General features: G+C 37.3%; 1 protein-coding gene across 4 annotated transcripts in view; it reads right to left on the bottom strand.

The window, feature by feature from the left end:
* The window catches only part of Strbp (spermatid perinuclear RNA binding protein), a 121001-nt gene that overhangs the window by 78546 nt on the left and 21076 nt on the right, over positions 1-21379 (bottom strand). Inside the window, exon 1 of one of the 4 annotated variants that reach the window (XM_029474578.2) lies at positions 1848-1870. The exons of the other annotated variants lie outside the window; for them this stretch is intronic. The gene's annotated coding sequence lies outside the window, so the exon portion shown is untranslated. Of the gene's footprint in view, positions 1-1847; positions 1871-21379 lie in introns of those variants that run through there. 4 annotated transcript variants of the gene reach the window in all.

The following is a 21379-nucleotide window of genomic DNA, read 5'->3' as shown; positions in this document are numbered from 1 at the left end:
TTCTACTGTCTTATCTTTAAAACCTCTGAGTTGGGCTGGAGAGATGGCTCAGTGGTTAAGAGCACTGACTGTTCTTCCAAAGGTCCTGAGTTCAAATCCCAGCAACCACATGGTGGTTCACGACCATCTGTAATGAGATCTGACAACTGCGTCTCAAGACAGCTACAGTATACTTAGTTATAATAATAGATCTTAAAAAAAAAACTGAGTCAGTGGTTCTCAACCTTCCTAATGCTTTTACCGTTTAATATAGTTGGTGACCCCAACCACAAAATTAATTTGTTGCTATTTTTAAGTGTAATTTTGATACTGTTATGAATCATAATGTAAATATTTGATATGCAGGATATCTAAAATGCTTAACCCCAAAGGAGTCATGACCCATAGGTATCTCAGAACTCAGCAGCTACACTCCTGAAAATGCCATTTGTACACTAAAGACTCCAAAATTTTTATCAACCCAAGTTTCAGGCTCCAAGACAAGCACATAACCAGAAAAGCCTGGATGCCTACCTAGTATCAATTCTACAAACACAACAAGAGTTCATTTCTAGGCTAGGTCTCTCATCCTCCTCCCCTCCTCTTCCTCTTCCTCCTCCTTTTCTTCTTCCTCTTCCTCTTCTTCCTCCTCCTCCTTTCTTTCTCCTTCTACTTCTTGGTGACAGCTACTCAACAACTCCATCCCTCTAACTGCTCAGGACAAAAACAAAGAAATCATCCCTAACTTCTCTCTTCCTCCCACATCCCACATCTGATCCATCCAAAAAAAAAAAAAAAAAAAAATCCTTTCATGTTTACCTTCTGGCTGTCTAATATCTGAGCAATCCCATCTTCTACCACCAAATCCCTCATGTGAACTATACTATTGGTTCCAACCTGTCTTAAGTCCCCACACAGTATTTGTTCTGAACACGGAGTTTCTTTTTTTAAAATCTCAAATTAGGCTATGGCATGTCTCTGCTTAAAACTTTCTAATAGCTGCTTCCTATGTCAGAGTAAACACTTGTTAATAATAAAGGCTATCAATCTCCAGTAGTCTGACTCCCCATTTTTGCCTCCTCACTATCCTGACTTGCTGTGTTACATCCACACTGGAATCTCTGCTTACGGTTCCTACCCTCAGACCTCTATCTTTGTAGTATTTTATCCTTCATAACCATGTAATTCCATCCCCCATCATCTCAGGAATTTGCTCAAATGCACATTATCATAAACCCAATTCCTTAACAGTCTATAGACAATAGAATCGCCCTTCAACATATATCTGCTGTATTAGTCTCAAACAGATATATCATTGGTACATGAAAACTTTATTGTTTACCTGTTTTCTACGCTATTAAGAGTTCCTGGCACAAAGGAAAAATTAGAATTTCTCAAAGTATTTTCTTATACAGCACTGTATTTAATGACCACAAAAGTACTGAAAAGTTGTAGGAAGAAAGAATAATTAGCATAAATATATTTTATAATATGAAAGCACAGATACACAAACATGTTCAATGGCCTTTCTACAACTACAATGTAGCTGGTACTGGCAGTCATCCATGCAGTCAATGTCTCTAGAATCCTGAGTTCATATCAAATGTTTCCAGGGGTGTATGAAAAAGCAGGTGTGCATTTAATTTTGCATAATAATCTGTAAAAGCTCAACTTGACATCTTTTTCTTTAAACTATGCCTAAGCATGAAACAGCAACTGAACTGTGTAATCCATACCATCTGTTTATTCTGTTTATTCTCACTAAAAGGCTGTGAGATTATCTTTAGAATTTACAGATCTTGTGAAAATTCTGACCAAAAGAAAAAGAGGAGTATAAGTCAAAAAACAGTTAAGTGCTACAGTATTACCTGTCCCCTGCACTTGATGAATCACACTTATCCCAGAAGGGTAAACCAACCCCTGGTAAACAAGCCAACAGTATTAATTCTTAAATAATCTTCTGCTGGTATTCTGCAGAACAGCATGACCAACTATCTGAATAAACACAAATATTTCTCTTAATTAGGCAGCTTTGCAAAACTGACTCAAGAACCTGCAATCTAGCTCTCAACACCCAATAAGGCTAAATTAGCAATTTAAAAGAAAAATTGTTTTGTTTGCACCTTGACAAAAGTAAAAAAGGTTTCATTATACAAAAGTGCTAAATATTAAAAATTATCATTAGTGGGAGGCAGAGACAGGTGGATTGATGAGTTCGAGGCCAGCATGGTCTACAAATTGAGTTCCAGGACAGCCAAGGCTACACAGAGAAATCCTGTCTCAAAAAAAAACAAAAAAAAAAACAAAAACAAAAACAAAAAACAATATATATATCATTAAACCATTCAATAATACATCTTAACTTCCAGCTCTTGTCAGTATTCACTCCCCTTTCCAGCACTGCTCACAAGGTTAAAAGCTATGTCTCAAAAAAACAAAAACAAAAACAAAAAAACCACACAAAACAACAACAAACATACTTAATTTAAATGTAATTCTTGCTTATCAGTCCTGATGCTTCAATGGCTTTATACTATTTCCCTTGAAATAAAATTTTAACAGCAATCTTTATGTTTCTTACTTATGACAGAAGTTTGATTAGCATCCTCAGGTTTTATATATTTCATGCAGTTTTAAACAGTTCCTTTGGATAACATTTCTAAATCCGGCAACTAAAATAATTGCTTTAATTAATAATTTTTCCTATGTCAACTTTAAAGCCTCCTTCCATGATACACTGCTTCATCACAGATTCAATAGTAACTTCTTCCCTCTCTTTTTACTAAGTATTCTTAACCTAAAATGTTTTCTTCATTATTATCTACAAAATGAATTAACTGAAATGTGAACTAGAAATGATAATTATGCAATTTTAAAATGCCAATGTGAGCTAGAAAGATGGCTCAGAGGTTAAGAGTACTGGCTGATATTGAAAAAGACCTGAATTCAAATCCTAACACCTATATGGCAGTTCATAACTGTCTGTAACTCCAGTTCTAGGGAATATAACACCTTCACACAGACACACAGGCAGACAAAACACGATACACATAAAATAAAAATAAATTATTTTTTTAAAAGATTCCAATGTGGTATGGAAAGACTCTAAACAAATCACATCATTATTTACAGTTAATACAATTTCATGGTATTACACTCCCAGTTAGGTACAAAGATGAAAATAAAATTTGGTTAAAAATATGTATCCTATATACATTCTGCTGGTGACCAGAATTGTGATTTCCCATGTTGTAGGCACTGGAATGAATATTAACAAGCATTTAATTACAATAACAATATTATGTAGAACACTGTTTACCATTTACTTGGCATTATTGTAAACACAATGCACACATTAATCTTTACACAATTAATGAGGACTTTTAATTATAATTCACAGACCCAAACTTGGAGATTTTTATAGGATAGTGGGATTTAAAGAGATGGACCAGTGGTTTTAAGAGCACTAGCTGCTCTTCCAGAGGACCTAAATTCAGTTCTCATAATCCTATCAGGCAGCTCACAATTATCTGTAATTCTAGCTCCAGAGGATCTGATACCCTCTTCTGGTTCCATAGGTACCAGTTTACTAAAAAAAAAATATATATATATATATATATATACACACACACACACACATAAAACTAAACCTAGAAAAGGGGGTGGGGGGAGAACAGGAGGAAAGAGAAGAAAAGAAAAGACAAGACAAGAAGAGGCAAGACAAGACAAGAAGATGAGACAACGGGCATGGTGGCGCATGCCTTTAATCCCAGCACTTGGGAGGCAAAGGCAGGCGAATTTCTGAGTTCAAGGCCAGCCTGGTCTACAGAGTGAGTTCTAGGATAGCCAGGGCTACACAGAGAAACCCTGTCTCGAAAAAAACAAAACAAAACAAAGAAGATGAGACAAGTCAAGTCAAGACAAGACAAATTATCGACAACAGCCAAGTGTGTTGAAACATAACCACATATAACCCCAAAACCTGTGAGGCTGAGACATGGTTGCTAGTTCTTAGTCAAAACTCCCAAATAAGTTTTTTTTAAAAATTACCCATAATGTAAATAAGAAAGTGGCAAAGCCATAATTTGAAAGTTCTGTTGGAGAGAGTTCAGCATTTAAGAGTACCTCCTACTCTTGCAAAGGAACCAAGTTCAGTTCTCAGCACCCATGTTGGGCAGTTCACAATGCCTTATAATGTCAACTCCAGGGAAATTCAATACCCTCTTCTGGTCTCCATGAGCACCTATCCACATGCCACATTTGTCCACAAGTACACTTACAGAGATTCACATAAAAAAAAAAAAAAAAAACCTTTAAAATTCTTTGATTTTTATTTTTAATTATGTATATGTAGGTAGAAAAGTATATGCATTTGAATGCAGACACCTGAAAAGGCCAGGAACATCAGATCCCTCTGGATCTGGAGTTACAGGTTGTTAGCCATCTAGCGTGAGTGCTAAGAAACAAACTCAGGTCCTCTACAAGAGTAACACTCGCTCTTAACAGCTCATCTCACTCTAAATAGGTCATCTCTGCAGACCCCTAAATAAACCTTTTTTTTTTTTTTTTTTTTAATGTTCTGTTAAACTGAGTGGTGTTGGGAAGCAAAGGCAGGCAGATCTTGAGGCCAGCATGGTCTACAGAACAAGTGTCAGGACAGTCAGGACTACAAAGAGAACCTGTGTTTAAAAAAAAAAAAAAAAAAAAGAAGAAGTTTTGATCTATATACCTATACCAGACTCCATTTCCAAACAACTCTTGAAGAACTCCCTACTCCATTAACCACAGAGATCCAAAGTTCTTCCCTAGAAAGCATTACTGCAGACAATCTTACTTTTGGTACAGTATTTATAAACCAGTTATACCGAAGCAAAATTTTCCTTTCAACCTCTCAACTCTCATCACTCTATCATGTCATCTACTTCTGACTAAAACAGCTTCTAAATTTTAATCTCAAACTTGGGGATTCAAAGCAAATCCTATCACATTTACAAAGTCTCTAGTAAGTCCAAATATAAAATCTTTGCACCATCTTTCCTATAGAATCTACAACTATTTTAGCTATTAATAATATCCTTCCTTATATTCCAACAGCATGCTTTTCTCCAATCTATAAATTGAGAACCATAAGTAAATGTCAAAATATAGAATCCAACTCAGTGCATTAATATGAGATCAATAAATATCAGTAAGTACAGTTTGATTTTTGATAGAGCTGGATTTTAATCTACTATCTTCTAGTTGTTTGATAGTAGCACGTAAAGCTGAGTTTCAATCCTTATTTATAACAAAATTAAATGTACATTTCATGAGATTATTTAAAATATGGTTTTCTAAAAATTGCCTTCAAATATGGGATCTTTGAGCACTCTCAATAGTGAAGCCAGAAAACAGAAGAATGGTATTTTCAGTGCACTTAACATGAATATAGGGGTTGGAGAGATAGCTCAGGAGTTAATACTTGCTGATAACTGCAGGGGACATGGGTTCAGTTCCCAGCACCAACATCAACAGTTCACAACTGCCTATAAATCCAATTTCAAAGGATCTAACTTTTGGCCTCCATGGCATTTGCATACATATGGTCCATATACAAATAAGCAGGCATGCATACATATACACAAAGTTATTATGAGCCTTTAATCCCAGTACTGGAGAGGCAGAGGCAGGCAGAACTGAGTTTAAGCCAGCCTAATCTACAGAGCAAGTTCCAGGACAGTCCTCAGAGTTACACAGAAAAACCCTGTCTCAAAAAAAATACTTTTTAAATTTATATATAATATGTTACATATATTATATAAATGGAAATGGAAAAAAGGAAGGCAGCTAGGTGTGGTAGCTTTCTTGAATTGGGACAGGAGAATCAGAAGGTCAAGATCAACCTCAACTAAGTACATATTTAGTTGAGGCCAGCTTAGGTTACATGAGACTGTCTCAAAAATGAGACAGAGACAGAGACAGAGACAGAGACAGAGACAGAGACAGAGACAGAGACAGAGACAGAGACAGAGAAAGAGAAAGAGAAAGAGAAAGAGAAAGAGAAAGAGAAAGAGAAAGAGAAAGAGAAAGAGAAAGAGAAAGAGAAAGGAGAAAAAGAGAAGAGAGGAGATGGGAGGGGGGTCTTCAGGAATTAAGACCAAAAAAGGAGGAACTCAGAACTGCTATGTTTCTGAATAAATTCAAACATTAAGTTTTAATATTACTGCATGTCTAACATTTAAACCTTTCTCTATGTTAATGTTGAATATATAATCAATTATACAACTAAAATAGGCTATAAGTTAAGAGGGCAAATTACTATATAATCTATGCATTGTCCAAATTTTAAATGGCACATCATATCAATTAATATCCAAATAAAGTCAAAATATAAAACTGTATTTTTTTAGGAAAACAACCTTAAAAACTTCCAAAGAAACTAAGGAGAAACCACATCTCCCCACCCAACAACCGGGGTGGTGGTGGTGGTGGTGGAGGAGGAGGAGGGTGTTACACTATCCATCCTTTCAAACTAGGAAGTTGTAACTTTTAAAGTTCAAAAGGTAAAAATTTAGTGGGATTAAGTGTCTAATCCAAGTTGTGCAGCGAGTAGACAAGGTCAAGACATGAAATCAGGTCTTCTTATTTCTAAAATATGTATTTCAATGATATCAAGTTTATTCTTGAAGGAAAACAAAATAATCAAGTGACAAAAAAATTTAAGCCGGGTGGTGGTGGCGCACGCCTTTAATCCCAGCACTTGGGAGGCAGAGGCAGGTGGATTTCTGAGTTCGAGGCCAGCCTGGTCTACAAAGTGAGTTCCAGGACAGCCAGAGCTATACAGAGAAACCCTGTCTCGAGAAAAAAGAAAAAAAAAAAAATTTAAAAACATAGAATGTTGATGAGCATTTAGGTTAGAAGAAAAAAAAGACATCAAAAGGAGTTAAACTGAGTAACATTTTGGGTCTTCAGTCTTTCTGTCCTGCCTCTTTTGGGTCAGATCATCTCCTCCCATGCGGACTGTGTAGCTGTGACCTACATAAAATGTGCCACAGTAAGAGGTGTCTCCTTCTACAACTCCAATGAGTTCTTCTTCCCTGAATCCCTATTCCTCTGCCTGTGTCCTATATACTGCCACCTAAGTCTCCTTGGGCAGCAGCAAATGAAAATAGTAACATGTTACACCCTCAGTAATCATTTGTGTATAACAAGTTTCATCTCCATAGACCTTTGCTTCCCCATATATAAAATGAGAAGCTGAATTAAATAACTTTAGAAGATAGTTCATACTCTTATTACTAATAGTTTTTTTTCAATTTACTTTTTATTTTCAATTTTTCAATCTTTCAGAAAAATGTAAATATTACCATACCACTTGTACACATATTTCACTTAGCTTCACTAAGAGCTATTTTAATATTTGCCTGTAGTAACCTTTATAAATGAGCTCCTATATCCCTCAGACACAAACCACTAGTAGCTTTGATTTTAACAAAGAGATAAACCAGACCATTATTGGTCATAATCCACAAAACACACTCCTAAAAAACATATTTTCAAATGCCTTAATCCAAATGCTGAAATCTCATAACACCAAAATCTGATGTTTAAAATCCTAAAAGTCAGCCAGGCGTGGTGGCACACTCCTTTAATCCCAGCACTCGGAAGGCCTCTGCAGGCAGATTTCTGAGTTCGAGGCCAGCCTGGTCTACAAAGTGAGTTCCAGGACAGCCAGGGCTATACGGAGAAACTCTGTCCAAAAAAAAAAAAAAAATCCTAGAAGTCAAAATGACAAAATACAAGCTCAAACAAAACCAGAAAGCCAACTTCTCGAAAGCCCCAATTCTTGTATTCAAAAAGGCTTTTAAATACATGGACCAGTAAAATGGTTCCTCAGGTAAAAGTGATTATCACTGAGTTCAATACCCAGAACCCACATGGTAGATGGAGAAACTACCACAATTTGTCCACTGATCTCTACATACACGCACACACACACTCACATACACTTTACAACACCACTGGTAGTGATAAGCAGGAAAAAACTTATATGACTTTAATTTTGGATATTACTGAATTTATTTAGAGGCCAATGAGATGACCTAGGGCCTAAATTCTATTCCTTAGGTGGAAAGAGGACTGAATCCTGCAAGTGGTCTCCTGACTTCCATATGTGGGTTGTGGCATATATATCAATGTGTGCTCTCTGGCACACAAAGGAAATACAAAAAAACTAAATATAACGTTAACAAAATGTTAAATGTATTTTACAAAAGACAGTTCAGAAAGAGGACAGTAGGGAAGTAAAACTAGCATTTCTATGCTAAATTGGAAGCACCTAATAAATTAAGAGATTATTTCCACTAGTCACAACTGCCTCTGCAATTTGTGGTGAATACTTTAGGTCATATCTGAATCCCTAATCATAATGAAGCAGAGCCAAAATCCAGATAGTGACTAAAAAGCTAATTCAAGCCGGGTGTGGTGGCGCACGCCTTTGATCCCAGTACTCGGGAGGCAGAGGCAGGTGGATTTCTGAGTTCGAGGCCAGCCTGGTCTACAAAGTGAGTTCCAGGAAAGCCAGAGCTACACAGAAAAACCCTGTCTCGAGAAACCAAAAAAAAAAAAAAAAAAGCTAATTCAAGTACAGCATAATAGCACAGGGCTGAGAAGGTAGGAGGAAGAGAAGTTGGACAGTATAGCAAAGCAAGGTCTCAGAAAATAAGCTGATGGGACAGCTCAGCAAAACTGTTACAATTTAGTAAACATTTTCAAACATTTTGAAGGTGGTAAGGCCACAGGATTTCCTAAATGATTGGATATAGGATGTAAGAAGAATATGTTTAACCCCATAACCATGGGTTATTGAACCAAACAACTAGTGGATAGCACTGCCTTCATCACAACAATGATAAGACCCATGAGTAGAGTGTATTTTTAATGGAAATCTGAACCCGAAAGGTCACACATTGCCTATGGGACTATAAAATTTTGCGATCATTTTTTGGAAAAGACTGATTTGCAACCATGCTCCATTCTAAATGTATATTAGACACCCTAGTGATTAGGCAGTTGAATACATGACTTTGAATAAACATTCTCCAACTGAATTATCTCAGCAAGAGATCCTAACTTATAAGCCAAGGTAAATGCAGTTTTTGAAAATGGTACTTGAAGACATACAAGTCTAGATGTCCTCAATAAGCTTTGAAGTTTTAAGATGAAAAAAGAAACATGTGAAACAACAAAGGAAAAATAAACTGATAAGGACTTGTCAATAAAATAAGAAGTAGAAAGAAGACAGAAGGTAGACAACACACCATCCTGAAAGCCAAGAGTACTTAAGGAGGTATGAGAGTACTCAACTGCCAACTGCTGCTTTCACATCAAACCAAATGACTGAAAACTGACTACTAAATGTAGGCATGCTGGCGTTACTCATGACCTTGTCTAGGGCACTTTCAGTTTAAAAGCAGAAAAGCCCTGATACAAATGGGCTTAAGAACATGGAGAAACTCTTAAGTAGTCATATAAGGACAACAGAACCACAAAATCATGCAATCATTTCTGCAAAACAGATTAAATAAAGTTCTTGGAAACAGCAAATATAAATTGCTAAGTATAGACTCATACACATTTTTAAAAGATGTTCAAAAAATTGTTGGATGGTATAGTACATGCCTTTAATCCCAACACTCAGGAGGCAAAGGTAGGTGCACCTGAATTCAAGGTTAGTATGGTCTACAGAGTAAGTTCCTGGACAGCCAGGGCTATACAGAGAAACCCTGTCTCGAAAAACAAACAAAAAAAAAAAAAAAAAAAAGGAAGAAAGAAAGAAAGAGAAAAAAAATTAAAGCTTAAAATAATAAAATTAAACAAACTATTTTTCATAATAGCCAAAACATGAAATTAAGTCTAATGTCATCAACTAATGAACAGATAAGCAAAACATGGTATATCTATATAATGGAGTATTATTACCTGGTCATAAAAAAAAATAACAAAGAGTTGACAACATGTATGTAATATGAATGAGCCTGAAAACCTCTAAGGTTTGAATGTAAAATGTCCCTCATAGGATCACAGTTTGAACACCTGGTCATCGCTGATAGTTCTGCTTGGGAAGGTTCTAGAGCCTTTAGGAAGTAAAGTCTTGCTTGAAGAAATGAGTCAATGGAGGCAAGACCTTAAAAGTTTTATATTCTTGTCTCACTTTCTGTTTACTCTGCTTCCTGAGTATGGATATAATGTGTGAGACCTGACAACTTCTTGCTACCCTGCCATCTACTCTATCTATGATGGACTATACCAACATGAAACTGTAAGCCAAAACTAATCCTTTCCTTCTTTAGTACAAGAACATTAAACAAAAACAAAATTAGGCAAAAAAAAAAAAAAAACCCAGACACAAAGTCCATGTATTACATGATTTCACTTATTTAAAATGTCCAAAACAGGTAAATCCTATAGATGTGGCACGTCAATCAGTGATTTCCAGAGTCTGGAGAGGAAACAGTCAAACTGCTCAGGGCTTTATAGGGGTGATAAAAAAATATTCTAGAATCAGTGGTAATGAATGTACAAGGATGAAATATACTAAGGCACCGAATCATACCCTAGAATTTTATATTATATGGTGTCTTAGTCATTTTATTACAAAAGAGGGCAAAGAGCTGTGTGTGATGGTGCACTCCTGTAATCTCAGCACTTGGGAAGCAGAAGACTCTTGACTTAGAAGCCAGCCTCAAGTACATAGCAAGCTCCAGGTCAGCCCAGGCTACTTAATAAGACCCTGTGTTGAAAGAAAGAGGAAAAAAAGGGGATGGAGAGAGACAGAGAAAGAAATGGTAGAAAATGGTAGCTTAAATGTCAGTTGGTTAAAGTGAAGTCAACCATGGGTTTTTTCTTTGTTTTGATTTTTAGAGTACACTGTCGCTATCTTCAGACACACCAGAAGAGGGCATCAGATCCCATTACAGATGGTTGTGAGTCACCATGTAGTTACTGGGAACTGAACTCAGGACCTCTGGAAGAGTGGCCAGTGCTCTTAACCACTGAGCCATCTCTCTAGCCCCAGAGGTCAATTGTCTTTACATGAGAAAAATTACCTTTTATGTAGATAAACTCTGTCTGGAGAAAAAAACAAAAACAAAATTTGGCGATGCAAGAAAATTGAGTAAGGAGATTCCTATACCACTATCCTGAATAGTTAGAAAGGGGATAACACGTAGTACACAAGAGCTTCATTTAATAAAAGCCCAGGTAGTTCTATGGTTAAGAAGAATGAAAGTGGGGCTGCTCCTTCCAGAGGTCCATCTATAAAGGGTTCTGCCCTTCTTCTGGTGTGTAGGAGTACAAGCAGACAGAGCACTTCTACATTTAAAAAAAAAAAAAAAAAAAAAAAAGGAAAAAAAAATCAGTATATAGTACTTTATTGTCTTTAGTAAAATGGGAACACGGTTCAATGGAAGTGATAGTGTTACTTTTAAAATGAAAAAAGAAAAACAAGTCCATTGTGGTGCATAGCTTTTCCCCATAGAGAAGAGAGAGGCAAGATGATCTTAAGCTAAAGGCCAGCATGAGTTATAACTTAGGCAGGCGGAGGTGGCAGCTCCCAGGGACCAGCCTCACAATACAGAAAGGTGGTGCACAGAGAAATATGCAAGAACAAAACTTTTGGCTTTATCATAAAATAACTCCTGAATGGTACACATTGGTTGCTGGTGTTTCTAGCAATGATTCTGTCCACTGGACATGTTCTGACCAAGGAGGCGGGTCTGAGAACGTAGCTGAAGCTCAAAATAGGAAAGCTGGAGGCAAGGAAGAGCCTTGAATCAATCTTGAGGTGGGACGTTGACTCTAAGATGTCCTTGAGCAGTGGAGCCTGCGGAGGGAAAGGAGTGGATGCAAACCCGGTTGAGACATACGACAGTGGGGATGAATGGGACATTGGAGTAGGGAATCTCTCATCACTGACCTGGACAAGGATCTGGAAAAGGACCAGCAGAAACTAGAAATGTCAGGCTCCAAGGAGGTGGGGATACCAGCTCCCAATGCTTTGATCACACTACCAGACAACATCAAGTTTGTCAGCCAAGTGACAAGGGAAGGAAGGTCCTCAAGGAAAGAAAGGCAAATCAAAATCCAAAAGGAGTAACAGTAACAAAGCCACTAGCAAGCCCACTCCAGGGACTTCCTTGTTCTCTCCAAGTGAGGAAGCAGCAAACAAGAAAGAGGTACAGGGTCACTCAGGTGATGGTACCAATGCAGGAAGCCTGGTTGCTGCTGTTGCTCCCAAGGGCTCAGAGAAGGCTGCTAAGGCATCACGCAGTGTAGCTGGCTCCAAAAAGGAAAAGAACAGCTCATCTAAGAGCAAGGAAGAAGTGAAGGCGTGGGGACTTGTTCAGAAAAGGATCCTGGGGACCTCCAGTCAGTTCCCTTGGGAGGACGGGGTAGTCAGTATGATGGAAGTGCAGGGATGGACACAGGAACCATGGAGCCACTTGGGAGTATAGCAGCGCTCAATCCTTCAGGAACTAAGAGAGGAAAGGAAGAATGAGTGCCGGCCACTAAAGAAAGTCAAGTCTAAAAAGACTAAATCTCCACCACAGCAGCCCTGCCACTGCACCTGATAGTGCCAGTGGTCAATAATGATACCTCACCTCCCTGTGAGCAGATCATGGTCCATACCAGGATAGAGCGACGTGGCTCTACCCACAGAGTGCCTGAGTGCTTAGGCCCGTGAGCCTGAAATCAGCTTCAACCTTGTAGGCATCATGTGGCAGGAAACAGAAGAAGCTAAGTCCATCCTGCTCAATTACCTCTGCTGAAGAGTCCCTAAAGGCTTAGTGGTATAAATATTGCCACCAAAAAATGGGAATACTGCCAAGCATCTGTAAGAATATTCATTGGCCCCCTCCTCTTGGCCATACTCACACAAAGGCTGTGAATGGTGACATATTTTTTAGTGCTCTTAAGATTCCTAGAGACGATTTGTTTGTTTGTTGTAGTTCTGGAGATTGCAGGTCGGCCTTGTTTACATCCTTAGTTCTAGTGCCAACTTTTTAAATTATTTCCTTTTTAGCTGGTATACAGTCACTTAATAAGTGCTTGCTGTGTCATTTAAACTATATCTGTACTCTCTATACTCTCTCCTTTATGTTTTGTATTGGGGATTCAGATGACAGGTGGAATTTTCAATTAGACTTTAAGAGAAACTAATAAAAAGGTGTTTGAGGAAATCAAAGAGAAAAAAAAAGGATTATTGAGGAAGGACTGAGCCAATCAGGGTCTACCTCACAGAAATACAGACATTAATTAAAATGGAAAGCTGGTATATCTGTGTGGCTGAAAAATGTTAAGATGAAAATAAAGGCGGTGAGAACAGTCACACATTTTTACTGGAAAGAAAAAGCAAGCAAATCCTCAAAAAGAATAGATCTATCATGGGTGGGCAGAGTGAAATGGTTTAAGAAAACACAATATTAAAGGCCTTTGGACTGTTGCTTTAGTTTTACCTAAGCCTCTTCAAATTCATGCCTCTGGCATCTGTAAGCAAGACCTCTATTTCTATTATTCACAGCTAGAAGTTCCAAATGGAATTGCACCAAACCTTCTTTACTATGTCTCTTTCCTACTAGCACAAAGAAGGCAGACAGTATCTTACTCATTCATGTCTTCATCTGCAGGACTAGCAGACCTTTAGAAACATCAGGTGCTTAATGATCACCATTAAGTACTACTAAGACATTACTAAGAACTGTGCATTTTCCATATAAATTTTTACAAAAATGTATAAAAATGTACTGTTCTTTAATTGAAAGAATGATGAAATGAGGAGCTGGAGAGGTGGCTCAGTGGATAAGAGCACTTGTTACTCTTGCAGAGGACCCAGGTTCTGTTTCTGGGACTCACATGGCCATTTACAACCACAGGCAACTCCAGTTTCAGGGGATATGCCACATTCTTCAAACCTCCACAAGCACTAGGCACATGTGTAACAAATATACATCCAGGCAAATATATTTAGAAATACAGATTTGCCTGAGTGTACAGATATTCGTTACACATAAAATAAATCTAAAACAGAAAACAAGAATTATGAAATGCTATGAGAAATAAAATTGTTTTGTTTTTTAAAACAGTGCTTCTCTGTGTAGCCCTGGATTTTCTGAAACTAGTTCTATATACTAGACTGGCCTCAAACTCAGAAACCCACCTGTTTCTGCCTCCTGAGTACTGAGATTCACCACTGCCAGCCAAAATTAATTTTTAAACTCATCAAAATAGATGAATATACACTATAACTCTTAGTCTTATAGAAAGACTATAAACAGAATATAAAATAGAATGTAAAAAGAAATAGACTCAGCCAGGAGTGGTGGCACACGCCTTTAATTCCAACATTCAGGCAGAGGCAGGCAAATCTCAGTGAGTTCAAGGCCAACCTGGTCTACAAAGCAAGTCCAGGATAGTCAGAGCTATTATGCAGAGAAACCCTATCTCAAAAAATAAAAAATTAATTAAAAAAAGAAAAGACTGATAGGAAATGTGATATAAATAAAAGGAAAAATTAGCACTATAATTGATGTATTGATTGTAGAGTATATATAATTATTTCAGCTTTTTGAATGGCTAATATTTTCATAACAAAATCAGGGAGAATTGTAACAGTAATACACTGACTTGTACAGAAACAATTTATATATAAATACATGCACTCTGGCTAACAGATTATATATGTGGCCCTCACTCTTACAATGAAAATCCGAAAGAAATTCAACTAGCATAGTTAAGTAGCTTCTTTTCTTTGGGCAGTAGGTTCCACTTTTCTCATTTAGTTGCTTCTTTTAAAGTGACACTATGAAACAGTCATGATTTGTGTCTTAGGGTATCTATTACTGCACAAACATCATGACCAAGAAGCACTTGGGGGCAGGGGGCGGGGGGAGTTTACTCTTCCACATTGCTGTTCATTACCAAAGGAAGTCAGGATTGGAACTCAAGCAGGTCAAGAAGCAGGAGCTGATGCAGAGGCCATGGAGGGATGTTCCTTACTGGCTTGCTTCCTCTGGCTTGCTCAGCCTGCTCTCTCATAGAACCAAGATTACCAGCCCAGAGATGGTCCCACCCACAAGGGGCCTGAAACCCTTGATCACTAATTGAGAAAATGCCTTACAGTTGGATCTCATGGAGGCATTTCCTCAACTGAAGCTCCTTTCTCTGTGATAACTCCAGCTGTGTCAAGTTGACACAAAACTAGCCAGTATAGTTTGTTTAATCCTAGCACACAGGCAGTAGAAGTGGGTCAATCTCTATTCACTCAAAAGAGTTTGAGGCTAACTTAGGCTACATAGCAAATTCCAGGACAGCCAGGGCTACATAGTGAGGCTGTCTCAGATAAGCAAACAAAGAAAAAGACAATAGTGAAGTACAAATAAATATAAAACTAAATAATTCCAGTTTCATGCCTCCTTTAAAACTAGTTTTACAAAGAATAATCCAAATCAGTCCTCTATAATTATTCATCAAAACAATCAAAAAAGACCTTGAAGCTTTATGCTATTAATTTTTTTCACAAGGCAAAATAGACATAATCACAAACTTCTAAAACTGGTCAAAAAGCCACAACATTTCTCAAAAAAAAAAAAAAAGTCTCTCAGCAAGGTGCTGTATCTAGCAAAGATCACCAAACAAATGACTTCTCTGTAACACTGCTCAAATCCTAGGCTCATCCAATGCTCTTTCCATTGTCCACACTCGTTTTTTAGTGAGATTTTTTTTGTATGTTTTGTTTGTAGGAAGGGGATTGCTATGTGTGATACATGTACATGAGATCCCTACATACCACACGCAAAGGACAGAGCATTGGTGTCCTACTCTCTGTCTTACTGCCTTCAGACAAGGTCCCCCACTAAACTGGAACGGTCACCTAGGCTGACTGACCAAGTTCTCAGATCTGCCTGCTTTCCTCCCCCAATGCTGGGGTTACAGGAACACACAGCAATGTACACCATTTTACAAGGGTCTGGTAATTTGTGCTCCGGTCCTTATGCTTGCAGAGCAAAACACTCTTGGTCCATCAACCTTTTCCCCTAGGTTTTTTTTTTTTTTTGGTTTTTACGAGACAGGGTTTCTCTGTATAGCCCTGGCTGTCCTGGAGCTCACTTTGTAGACCAGGCTGGCCTCGAACTCAGAAATCCGCCTGCCTCTGCCTCCCGAGTGCTGGGATTAAAGGCGTGCGCCACCACTGCCCGGCCTTTTCCCCTAGTTTATCCTTAATATTTTCCTCCCCTTTTCTCAGGAGAGTACTATTATGCCAAGTATTAACTTCATCTAGATAAATATTTTGCATCTATTTAATGACTTAATTTCTATTTACTAGACAGTCATACAGGTGAATACCAGAAATCACATTATGGCCAGGATAATAGCTGAGCTTTAGTAAAATGACTTAAAGGTCATTTCAAGCAAATAAAGAGGGAATGACAGAATGTTCTATTCCTAGCCAATGGTATGACAAATTCTACATATAAGTTTTCTTTAATCAAGTTTTACTTTTTATTCAATATGCATATGTTAAAATAACAGGCTACATTAAGGCTTGAGTAACTATATTCTTGCAAAACCATCCAAACAAAGTTAGCCTGAATGATGTAAACCTCAAACTTCAGAAAATATAACCTACTAATTTATAGAAAACATCAAACAAAAAGCAAAAAACTAATAAGTCTTCAGTATAGCACACTGTTATCCTAAAGATTATAGGTCATAAACCAGATACAAAAAGAAGAGTTATTGAAGATTTGGTTATAGCTCAGTAGCAGGCCAAGCATGTAACAAGGCCCTGGGTTTGATGTTGAAGAACACATTGGCATGGAGAATGAAGATGGTATTTGTTTCTCTGATCTATTCCCAATAATAGCAAAACTAAGGCTAAAGTACCCTTTAGCTTTAAAGTATCCTTTATTATATACAATAAAAAACAAAATTACAATTCTATTAAAATTCAGCTACACTGAAGTCATCTTTTCTGAATAAATTAAAGAATCTGCTAACAAGATAGGGTTCCAAGAAAAATAATCAAAAATGTTTAAAAAAAAAACATAAGTTTACAAAGTTTGGTATGTTAAAATGGAATATACAGGCATGGTGGCACCTTTAATCCCAGCACTTGGGAAACAGAGGCAGGAAGATATCTTTGTGTTTGGGGGCTACCTGATGCACATAACAAGTTCCAAGCCATGGCTACACAGTAAGGACTTGTCTCAAAAAGGGGTAAGGGGGGCTGGAGAGAGGATGGCTCAGCAGTTAAGAGCACTAATTGCACTTCCAGAAATCCTGAGTTCAATTCCCAGCAACCACATGGTGGCTTACAACTATCTATAATGGAATCTGATGCCCTCTTCTGGTGTGTCTGAAGACAGAGACAATGTACTCACATAAAATAAATAATTCTTGAGCCGGGCTTGGTGGCGCACGCCTTTAATCCCAGCACTTGGGAGGCAGAGGCAGGTGGATTTCTGAGTTCGAGGCCAGCCTGGTCTACAAAGTGAGTTCCAGGACAGCCAGGGCTATACAGAGAAACCCTGTTTCAAAAAACCGAAAAAAATAAATAAATAAATAAATAATAAATAAATAAATAAATAATTCTTTTTAAAAAGGGGGGTGGTAAGGGATGCCCTGAAGTTCCCATGTTATTTTCTGATTAATAACGCATCTGGTCAAAGACTTAACATTCTGCAACAGCCCTGAGCTTCCAATACCTAATTCAAGTTACCAAAAAGTCTGAACTGAAAATACACTAGCCACAATACTTTAATACTGAGGAAAATTCTAGATGTGGTGACATATGCCATTACCTAAACACCCAGAAGGCTGAGGCAGGAAGATCACTACTAGTTCAAAGCTAACCTGGACTACATAGAAAGACACTGTCTTAAAGACATTTAAAAAGCTGTGTATGCTGGCACACAACTTTTATTGTAGCATTTGAAAGGGAGAGGCAGATACATCTCTGTGAGTTTAAAGCTAGCCTGATCTATGTAGCCAAACTCTGACTCAAAAAAAAAAAAAAAAAAAAAAGTTGAAACTATCCAGATAAACACTGTATTTCACAAGGAATACATTTACTAAGGACCAATGGCTCATGTCTGTAATAGAGTCTTCAAAGACAGCCTGGGCTATATTGTGAGATCCAGGTCAGCTTAGGCAACAGTGTGAGATAGAAACAATCTCAAACAAGAAAGGAAGAGAAGAGACACATTTAAAAAAGAAAGTGTAACTGTTCTAATATTTCTCAAGAAAGGAAGAAAAAAGGAGACATGCAGTAAAAGAAAGCATTACTGTTCTAATCTGTTATTTCTATCTTCTATTTCCTAATTTCTATATTTCCTTACTTATTCTATGTGTCATTTTATCTCCTGGAAGCAAGGTTATAAAGTGTAATTTCTAAGGTGTGCAAGTATTCCATTAAGTGGCATATCTAAAGAATTATCTTGTTTATTAATGTAATGATGACTATAAGGCAATGCAAATTCCTAAAATACTTCCTGAATCTTTAAAATAAGATCAATAAATGAGCCATATTATTAACAATACAAAAATGGAGGCCACAGCAAGTATAAAAATTGTTGCACATAATTTTCTGATAAAAAAAAAATTCACAAAGATGTTTTACATAGACTGTTCTGACTTTGCAACTTCCCAGCTAATTTGCTGTTTCATGTTTGAATCTCAATTGTCTCCTGTGCTGTAGGAACCTATTTATCTACTCACTTGACTGAAAGAACTGTAACAAGAATCAAGAGTTCAATGTGTACAAAAAAACTTTATAAAGTGAAGAAGAACTGCTGTAGCATTTGCTTGGTTAAGTTGTTGTTGTTAAGACAGAGTTTCTTTGTGTAGTCCTTGCTGTCCTGTGAAACCAGGCTGGCCTTGAACTCACAGCAATACACCTCTGCCTCTGCCTCGCTGGAATTAAAAGTGTACACTACAACTGACTCTATTCTAGCATTTCTACTGAAACTATTATAGCTTTTGTATAGACTGCTACCTTTACACCAAATTCTACTCTCTACTACTTCTCAATGACACCTGCAAAGAGACCTCTTACATTAAGATCCTGTGAGTAAATGATACTAAGTGCTAAGAAATGATCCTGTGCAATGTTCACCTCACATGTTTATAAGAAAATTTCTTGTCCCACATTTCCAATAAGAAAAACCATGGGGAATACACTGAAGATAGAATCCCCAATTCACTCTGGTACCTAAATGCTTTTATAAAGGAGAGTCATGTACTAATGTGAAACACCTGTCCTAGGCTATTGTAATTCATTGAAATCAGGGAGTTTACTCACTGTATTTTCAGGTCTATTGAATAAAGCAGGTAACATATTGTGCAAGAAGAGTATAACTATAGAATCCAAATAGAAGGTTTCTAATGTCCTCATACAGAAACTTATAAAAAATCCCTATGCTGATAGTTTTCCAAACAGGTATTATTTGAGGAGAGAGTAAAGCATAGTAGTAGGAAAGTAAATAGGCTCTGAAGTCAAAGCAACTCAGGTTCAAATCCCTGCTCCACCATTGCTAACTGTGTGACTTTATAATGGAATTCAACCTCTCTTATCACTTCTAAGGATATTACACCAAAAGTAGAAATAAAAGCAGTATTAACATGTCACCAAGCTACTGTGTTTAAATTTAAACACATGATTTAAAGCTGCTCAACAGAATGCATGGCACCCAATAGTAAATGTAAAACAGTTCTTATTAAAATTATAGTCTACCATGATCCTGCAGTTTCACAAAGCTGATCATGTATCAGTGAAGCACTAATATACTGTCAAAGATTATCCTTGACATAGTGTGATGTGATGTGTTCTAGGAGATACACAATTAAATGAAGATTCCTCTACAAACAAACTAAAAGCCATCTAATTGCCAGTAACAAAAAAAGACAGCTACTTAAAAGAAGCATATCGTAGGTTCTATCTATTTATAATTAAATCATCATAGCAGTCAACAGAATTGTGCAGGAAAGCCCAATTTTTACATAGATTGTCTAGAACTCTGATAGAACTAGTTTTCAAGAGAAAACTATATCCTAGCATCACACATATGTACATGGATTTATAAAAGAGTTGAAATCCAATTAATCCAAAGATATGAAGAAACTATCCAAGAAATTTTTACACTGCCTCTAACAGTAAATCATAATGCATAAAATCAACAGAAGTTCAGTAATTTACACATATACAACAGGAAAGCCACAAAAGACATGTCTGTCATAAAAACTCAAAAAAAAAGTCCTAGCTTCTTTTTTTTTTTTTTTTTTTTTTTTGCTGTACTAAATTTACAATTGCAGATTATTGTCCAATAGCAAGGGTCTGAAGCAGCCATATCACATGCATAGTTAAGAGCGGGGAGAAATTAATATAATGTATGCTCGCTTGCTTGGGCTCAGCTCAATTTCTCTACTGGAAGAGTTCAGTACCCCTTTGCCTAGGGAATGTCACCAATGGGATGAGTCATATCAATTAACAATTAAGGCAATCTCAAACAGACTCACAAGCCAACCCAAGGTAGACAATCCCTAAGAGTATCTTCACAGGTGATTCCACCTTGTGTCAAGTTGGTAATTAAAACTAACCAGCAGAAGGAGGGAGGCAGAGAAGGAAAGAAGGAAAAGAGCACTGGCTCCTCTTCTGTAAGACCTGAATTCAATTCCCCACACCCACATAGCGGTTCACAACTACATGTAACTCCAGTTCTAGGAGACTGGCCTCCCTCTTCTGGCCTCCTTGGGCACCAGGCATCCAAGTAGTGCATGTGCACACACACACACACACATACATATGTGGGGAGGGGGAATACACAAAACAATAATTTTTCTAAATTTAAACAAAAGTCTAGTGTGGTGGCAAGCACCTCTGACCCTAGCACCGAGGAGGCAAAGACAAGCATCTCCGAGTTCTAGGCCAGCTGAGGCTACATAAGAAGACCTTTTCTTAATAGATGACTGATTGATAGATAAGATAGATGATAGATAAAATTTCTGTAGCAGTGGCAAACATTCATGCATTTTCACCTCTAAAAACAAACAGCATGACACATTTTCTTAATATGAAGCCATCTATTGTGTTTTTCCTATATTACATCTAGTCTAACTGATAACATTAGGTATTCTGACTTTACTAGTATTCATACCAAAACTTAGGCCCAATAGCATACATTTTACAACAGCATATGTCTTGTGACTGAATATATATGGCTTATGAATGAGAGAAGACCAATGACATCTTTCTGTTACACCATTCTTTTAAGAACAGTAAAGTAATATATCACCTACATGCCTAGCGATGAACTAGGAACCGTGTACAATTTTAAAAGAAAAGCCATGGGCTAGAGAGCTGGCT

This window comes from Mus caroli, unplaced genomic scaffold (genome assembly GCF_978045245.1).
Source record: "Mus caroli unplaced genomic scaffold, Mus_caroli_1 scaffold_2, whole genome shotgun sequence".
Taxonomy (NCBI): Eukaryota; Metazoa; Chordata; class Mammalia; order Rodentia; family Muridae; genus Mus; species Mus caroli.
This window is presented reverse-complemented; position numbering and strand designations above follow the sequence as displayed.